The sequence below is a fragment of the Hordeum vulgare genome, chromosome 2H (assembly GCF_904849725.1).
Source record: "Hordeum vulgare subsp. vulgare chromosome 2H, MorexV3_pseudomolecules_assembly, whole genome shotgun sequence".
NCBI lineage: Eukaryota > Viridiplantae > Streptophyta > Magnoliopsida > Poales > Poaceae > Hordeum > Hordeum vulgare.
Window position 1 is genome coordinate 203836967 of NC_058519.1, and position 7951 is coordinate 203844917.

Consider the following 7951-nt stretch of genomic DNA (forward strand, 5'->3'; position numbering starts at 1 on the left):
TCAAAACAGGTCAGCGATCATCGAAATTCATAACAGAGCAGAGATTAGTTGGAGGAGTACAACATAAACTTATGATGAAGCTGTTAGAATTTGACTTCACTATCCAGTATAAGAAAGGCATTGAAAAAAAGTGGCTGATGCTCTCTCTCGGATGTTCCCAAAGTTAGTGTCAATTTCTGTGGCCGCCCCTGTTTGGGCACAAGAGTGCATGACAGTTATCAAAAAAGGTACTCGAACAACTCCTACTACAACCTGAGACAGCACCTGAAGACTACACAATTTCCTCTGGTATTATCAGGTTTAAAGGGAAAATTCTTGTGGACCATAACCTGGCATTCCAAAATAAACTCATGCTGGCACTCCATATTTCCATGAAATTTTGTCCAAAACGACCATTAGCCGAATGTTATTGTCAAAAAAGACCACATGCGATATAAAATGCAAGAAAAGACCTTCATTTTTCGTGGCGGCAGGCGCGCCAGGTGACGCGTGGCACCTGTCGCCACGGGCTGAGGCAGATGGGCCCCGCCGCCACCCGGCGAGGCGGCCGGCCGGGCAGGTGGCACCTGCCGCCAGCACCCCAAGCGACCGGCAGGATGCTGTGCATGGCCGTGGCATGGCCAGCCAGCTCTTGAGGCATGCATGTGCGAGCATGGGCAGCCTGCCGCCTGGAGTGGTGGCGGCGACAGGTCGGCCGCCTCGCCGGGTGGCGGCGGGGCTCAGCCACCTCGGCCCGTGGCGGCAGGTGTCACGCGTCACCTGACGCGCCTGCCGTCACGAAAAATGAGGGTCTTTTCTCGCATTTCATATCGCATGTGGTCTTTTTTGACAATAACATTCGGCTAATGGTCTTTTTGAACAAAAATTCTATTTCCATAACTCGTCCATTGGAGGCCACTCAGGGAGAAGAGCCTCAAGAAATCTGTGGAAGACTTTATTGGTCAATGTCCCATTTGCCAATGAGCAAAACATGAGAATTGCTTGTCCCAGTAGCTGACATGGCTTGGCAGCATATCTCTATGGATCTCATAGAGGGACTTTTAAATTCTCAAGGGAAGGAAGTTATCCTAGTGGTAGTGGATCGATTCACAAAATATTCCGATTTTATCCAACTCTCACACCCTTATTCAGTTCAGTCTGTGGCACGGGTATTTGTGGACAATATACTCAAGCTATCAATATACTTTAGCAGAGTATACTGGTATAACACTGCATATTATACAGCCATCAAAATGTGTCCATTTCAGGCCCTTTACGGATTTCCCCCTCCACTGATTTCTGAGCTAGCAATTCCTGGCCCTGAAGATAGTGAAGCCTATGATTTCTTAACTTCCAAGCAAGCCATGTTGGATCAACTTAAGGAAAATTTGCTGCAAGCACAAAATAGGATGAAGAAATATGCTGGCTTGAAGAGATCTTTTGAGATTAGTGATATGGTGTACTTAAAAATGGCTCCCTACAGACTGTCTGCCTTTGGGTTCAAAGGGGCCTTAAAACTACAAAACAAGTATTATGACCCATTTCTTGTTATCCAAAGTGGGCAACAGAGCTTACAATTTGTTCCCTGACACAATCAACATACATCCTGTCTTCCATGTTAGTCAACTCAAGAAGCACCTGGGAAAGAAAGCAATCCCTAGCCCTCATTTACCTATGGTCAATTCTGATGGGACACTAAAAACAGAACCAGCTTTAGTGCTTCAGGTTCGACAGATACTAAGACACAACCTTCCAGTGGTGCAGTGGCTTATACAGTGGACAAATTTATCTCCAGAAGACGGCACTTGGGAAGACACAGTTTCATCAAATACATGTTCCCAGCTTTCTTCAGCACGACTGCCGAAGCGTGGCGCCCATCATCTACTTCAACACCATGAGGGCACGTTGATTCTCAGAGGGGAGCAATGTCAGGATAACTGAAGATGCAGCATTTACAGTTCTGAAGATGCTGGATGGACGTCCAGGATAGCTCCTATATTTACCGCATCGCCTCTGTCCGTCCACTACTACTTACCGTTATAACAGTACCGCGCGTGTAACTTGGTAAAATACCTCTCCTACTTAAGCCGGGATGTGCTGTGATTTCCTTAGCATATTCTCTATGATTCATTCGCCTCAAGGCAAGACATACTCTATAGCTACAAGAAATACAGATATGGCCTCCTCTTTCGGCCGTGAACCCTAGCCAAATAACCCAAATCCTTCCGATTCCTTGTCTCGGTCGACTCTCAGTTCACTAGGACTCCTGACAATCCTCCCTTTCCAAATCTGACAATGCCGAAATGTCTTAACTTCCATCATGATTGGCTCTGATATGTTAGGATTAGTACAAATAGAAGATTCCAAGGAAATCACTCTGGCAGTTTGAAGATTATCCCCAGTGGACCATGCGGACCTAACATTCAAAAATAAACTGAATATAAGCGACCAAGAAAAACATTTGGTCAATATACCTAATAATATAAAACAAAGCTATTGATCACGTCAAAATGAAGGACATCTAGTTCATTCTTTCAGTTACTAAGATGTGGCAGAAAATAATATGTTGTCACTGACTCGCAGAAGAATATGAGAAACACCTTAATGTCAGCTGCCATACACAAGTGAATAGACTCTTGAACTCCTAGGCGGCAGGATCCTGCAAAATGAGCTAGTTGTAAATTCTTGCAGATCAGTGCAATTCTAAATGGTTCATGACTTATAAAGGTTGCTACTACGTGCCAGTAAAAATTACGATAATCACTATGCAAGAAATAGAAGAGAATGGTCTCATGCAAGCCAATAAATATGTTAGTATCGCTTAAAATTTCGGTAGTAGCACATGCTTGTGCATGCAGAATTTCAATAAATGTTACAACATTCACTAAGCAAGAAATAAAAGGTAATGATCTCATGCATGTGGCAAAAATGTTATTATCACTAGAAATGTTATTATTGTTACTCCTTCTGCATTACTTATAAAAGGACTGTCCGGTGCATGTAGCTCCCGCTTGCGCAGGGTCCGGCCACTTTGGGTCTTTTGCACACAGCATTTGCCTACATTTCTGTAAGAGGATGTTTCCACGACTCGGACCCATGACCTCATGGACACAAGGCAACAGCTTTACCGCTGCGGAAAGGCTTCTGCATTACTGCCATCAAAAAATTTAGGGATGTACAACAGTATTGCATTTTCTACAACTTTTACACGTAACTTTAGCATGTACTTGTTTGAGATTTGAGTAATAACTATCCAGACAAGCAGTTTACTGGAAACAAATTGAATACAAAGGACAAAAAGGCAGAGAGAGAGAGAGCAATAATCAGAAATAAATAGAGTATGAGTGCCAGTATAACTAGTAATAGGCACGCATGCAACCGCACAGCAATACTATAGCAAGTGTCAACCACTATACGCAACATCAAGGTAAAAAGCTGAGCTATTGAAATAATAATAACCCATCAACAGCAGTGGCTAAAGTCATAAAATGCCGGTTTGCTAGTTACCTTTATCCCCACAATATACCAAGCATAATAAGATTATCTCCCGGTAATACCCAGTCAGCCCTCTGGTCCTCATTTCAGACATCACTCATCTCACAAGGTCTAAAGGCAACATGGTAAAGGCTTAGCAAATAGCAACACACATGTCTTCAATGAGTTTCTTGAACTCACCAGCCTACAACAGTAATTGATTAATTAGTTAGTTGCAACAACATGGTAAAGGCTTGAAGTTACGTTCTCACAAGTCATCGGGTTGCTTTAAACCATCCGTGTCAATCCAACTCGTGCATGACTCCAAAATAAGTTCAGCAGCTCCTTTCCAGTTTACATGAACCTCGGCCACCCTCCAAAGAGAAAAGAAAAAACATTACTTACAGGGGGGAGAAAACACATTAGCAGCCAATTGAGCAGATATTCTTTTATGGTCTATGACTCTTAATATTAATTTCTCAAAATAATGTGTTCAAGCCTTCAAGAAAGCAAGAAAAATATACATGGTTACGCATAATTGTGTGTAGTACATGCTACAGGCACAAGTGTGAATCGCAGTGTGAAACAAATATAACAAATGAAGGGCACTGAGATATAATCATCCGGAGGATCCATCTTCTCTCCAAAGTATGCCTCAACAATAGTCATCTTAACAGTGACAATGAAGAAATGGCAAAGGAGTCAAGGCCTAAGCATATTTGAGAAATCACAAATCCTACTGCAGAATTCCATGAATTAAGACGAGGACAATACTACAAAAATAGCTTTCCACCTAATTTTAAGTTAATGTTCCAGTGTTGTCACTGGAAATTGTTGTTGCAGACCCATTGTCTCACATGCGGAAAGTATATTGACCTATAATATAAGGTTCAGAGATTGTATTAGTCCAGCTGTTAGGACAAGTAATACACAACACAAGAAAGCAATGGGCCTGACAAAAAAGTATATTGACCTATAACAAATCTTTATCCCTCATCATTTTGCACATCGAAAAGGTGAGCCTGACAAAAAATATGCAGTGTAACAGGGTAAGTGATTGCTAGTATGTTGTGAGAAAATTACACATTAAATTTATGCTTACGTCTATGTGACAGCGAATCGTGGTCCTTTGGGAACAGACACAACCACAATTGTGACCTAATTACCTCCCAAGATGGTAAGACAACAGAAACTGTAAAAACTAAATCAGCAGCCATGAATACTAAACCGAATACATACTGTCACTGTGAAGATTTTAACTAATACGCGTATTGCCGCACCAACATATGAACTCATGCGTAGGCTAAATTTACAGGATCAAACCCCATTCAGTGTTAATACCATAATGTTCTGATATGATTGCCAAGCAATACCCATTCAGTGTTAATACCACCAGCGGTCACCTAGGTAATATACAGTAGATTGCCATGATCAATGTTCTATTGCAATACAAACCTCGCTAGCTTGCCCTCTATCATGACAGTCTATATTAATATAAATATCTAGTACCACATACATATGTTACGACAACGCCCAAAAATAACTGCACTCAGGCTGACTTAGGTTGGCCGAAAAGAGCCTAGCCAGCCCACCATGTGACAAAAAAGATGCCACCCTTCTTCAATACTACATTTCAGGAGCAGAATTACACATGTGAACCATAAGACTCGCCTAAGTTCCACATTTCAGTATATGAGATGGGCATAAAGTAAATTTCAAAATATGGAATTTGACATCAGCAAATTTTATTTGACAACCATAGACATCCAAGATCAGCAGATATTAACAACAGTAATAGCATCAAGATACCATCTAATACTTTCAGTAAGTAAAATGGTTTCAAGAGAAATCAAATTAACAACTTAAATCTATTATGTCACCACAGGTAAAATATGAACAGCCAAGGTTACTGCACTGCTACTTCACTTCACAAACTACAAAAGATTTCGGAAGCTGAAAGTAGCTATACATTTTCTCCAATTGGTAGGTACAGACAGAACGAGCAGCCTTGTACCATAGCCAGCCATGCAACATCAGAAACAGTGACTTCTGGTCCTTGTTTACTTTCTCCCGTCATGGTCGATTCATCTATGGAGAAGAAGTGGCCACTGTAAGGACTCCATCAGCAGGTACCTAACAAGAAAATACTCCCTCCGTCCAAAAATTCTTGTCTTAGGTTTGTCTAGAAATGGATGTATCTAAGTACTAAAACATGACTAGATACATTCATATTTAAACAAATCTAAGACAAGAATTTAGGGACGGAGGGAGTAGATTAGAGCCTTATATTACTAAACTGCTTGCAGACACTTGTTTCAAAATAAAAAATAACAGCATGTACCTGGTCACCAATCTTGAGGGGCACTACATCTCCAGCAACAAGATCTTAAATTGATACCTTGATTCGCCTTCCACCTCATAAAGCCTGAATGAGAACAACTGAGACCATATTTGGGGAAGAATAAACAATTTATAGCAAGACAAGTCTACAATTTTAACCTCCAAATGAATGTTCCGTTTCTCCTCATTCAACTTTTGCAACTGCAACGATTGCTTGTAGTCACTAGTAGCTAGACAACATAGTGAACCGTTGATAATGAATGCTAAGTAACATGTCTAAGATAACTGCAAAGTTTCAGAAAAGCATGTTGCGACTATATCACTTTCAAACATTTTTTTATTTTCTTATTAGGCACATATCTATACTGTGACGGAATTTAGACACTAACAAATTTAAGTTAAAAAGGACAGACAACCAAAAGCAAGAAAGATGATTATGGTGGCATGCTGCAACAAAAATAACTATGACTAGAGCAAAGCCTTCTTTCATCCCCTACAAACCAGAAAAAGCTGTAATTGGAGTTATACACCCATAGCCAGTCATGAAAATTTCATACAGTACAAGGAATGATCCTCCACCAACATGCGAAACACGAGGAGATTAACCAGATACAGTCTGAATTCCTTGCAAGCAACTTAGGAAGTTCCTACAAGCTACATCCACAAAGATCCATTACAGCACGACGTTGTTTTCCTGGTCCTCGGCACTACTGGTCCTGCGCGCCTCGTCAGCCAATTCGTGGGCAGCATGCTTCACCATGCTCTCGAATTCGGCCTTGAACCCATCCATCCTCGCCTTGGCGTCTTCCTCGGCTTTGGCGTCGGCTTCGAAACCACGCACCATGTGCACCTTCGCCATGTGCACCGCCCCGACAGCTGTGCTGATGGACATCAACCCTGAACCATGTTTTAGGTATCTGGATCTGCCTGTGGTAGTGGCGGCGAAGGAGGGCGGAGGACGGGGAGCGAGTGGTGGCTGCGGCGGCGAGGTCGCTGGAGAGGGAGGTGGCCGCGAGGTGGCGGGGGAGGGAGGTGGCAGCGCGGCGCACTAGTGCGGCCATGGAGCACGAGCTGCAGAGACGCAGGCGAGGAGAGCCCGAGCCGGCACGGGAGAGGGGAAAAGGTGGGACCGTGGGAGTGCTCAAAGGGTTAGGTTATTCCGTTATTGTATAGCTCTGGCCAAACGGGCCGGAGTAACCAGGTCAGTCATGGGCCGGGAACGGCTGGGCCGGAGTAACCAGGTCAGTCATGGGCCGGGAACGGCTGGGCACGGCACGCGACACGCCTTAGTCATGTAGGCTGGACACGCGGACATGCATGACATGATCCGTCTATTTTTCTTATATTTTTTTAATATATATATACATATTTAAAATACAGCTTAATAGTCTTAAAAGTAAGGTTAAAAATATGTAGCCCATAACGTGTCGATCCGTTCAGCAATCAGGTCGTGCATGGGCCTGAAAGCGCAGCCCACGGACTAGCACGGCACGACCCGGTTACTAAACATGACTGGATGGGCCGGGCCAGCCCATTCGGCCTAAGTCTGGGTTAGTTTTTTTTTCTTTTGAGACTTGGGTTTGGATGGGGAAAGGAGCTCACGTACAACGGCCTTGGACCGGTCGAGATGCGTGCCGGGGCTCCTCTGTTTGTTTTCTTTCTTTTTTCTTTTGTTTTCTTCTTTATTGATTCTTTAAGAGTGTTCGGATTTGAAGAAAAAAAGTGTATAATTTTTAAAATGTTCACAAATTTAGAAAAAAGTTCACCATTTAAAATAAGCATTTTTTGAATTTTGATGCACATTTTTTTAAATTATTATGAAGATTTTTTGTACTTTGCTGTAAAAAATGGATTTTGGATGAATATTTTTGTACCTTATTAACAAATAAAAATAAAACTTACAATTTTATGAATTTGATGAAACGGAGGAAGGGGGCCTAGGCGGCAACTCGCGCGCCAAATAGGATAAGTTGTAGTCTGAACGAGACAACATTACCCTCCACGAATCTCCAACAACTTTTTTTTGAATGGGCCGATACAACTACTTTTGCTGTATTAGCTCGTACGAGTATGGGTTGTGGGTTGTGGTAGTGATGGCAGCTTTCCTGGACGTAGTGGGTGGGTTGTGGTAGTGGTGGCGGCGTTCCCGGAGGCACTG

The 7951-nt window shown here is 42.6% G+C and overlaps 1 long non-coding RNA gene across 5 annotated transcripts; it reads right to left on the reverse strand.

The window, feature by feature from the left end:
• Nucleotides 1-1497: 1497 nt before the first annotated feature.
• On the reverse strand, nucleotides 1498-6940 carry LOC123425846. Of its 5 annotated transcripts, XR_006621913.1 has the most exons (9): nucleotides 5953-6940; nucleotides 5795-5878; nucleotides 5423-5541; nucleotides 4427-4475; nucleotides 4247-4329; nucleotides 3726-3827; nucleotides 3487-3658; nucleotides 2580-2638; nucleotides 1498-2395 (listed from the first exon to the last, which is right to left on the reverse strand). It is a non-coding gene; the product is annotated as an uncharacterized LOC123425846 (long non-coding RNA). The 5 variants fall into 5 exon arrangements; XR_006621912.1 differs by having other exon boundaries at nucleotides 5795-6940; XR_006621910.1 differs by lacking the exons at nucleotides 5795-5878; nucleotides 5953-6940 and adding an exon at nucleotides 4556-4645 and having other exon boundaries at nucleotides 5423-5788.
• Between the last annotated feature and the right edge of the window lie 1011 nt (nucleotides 6941-7951).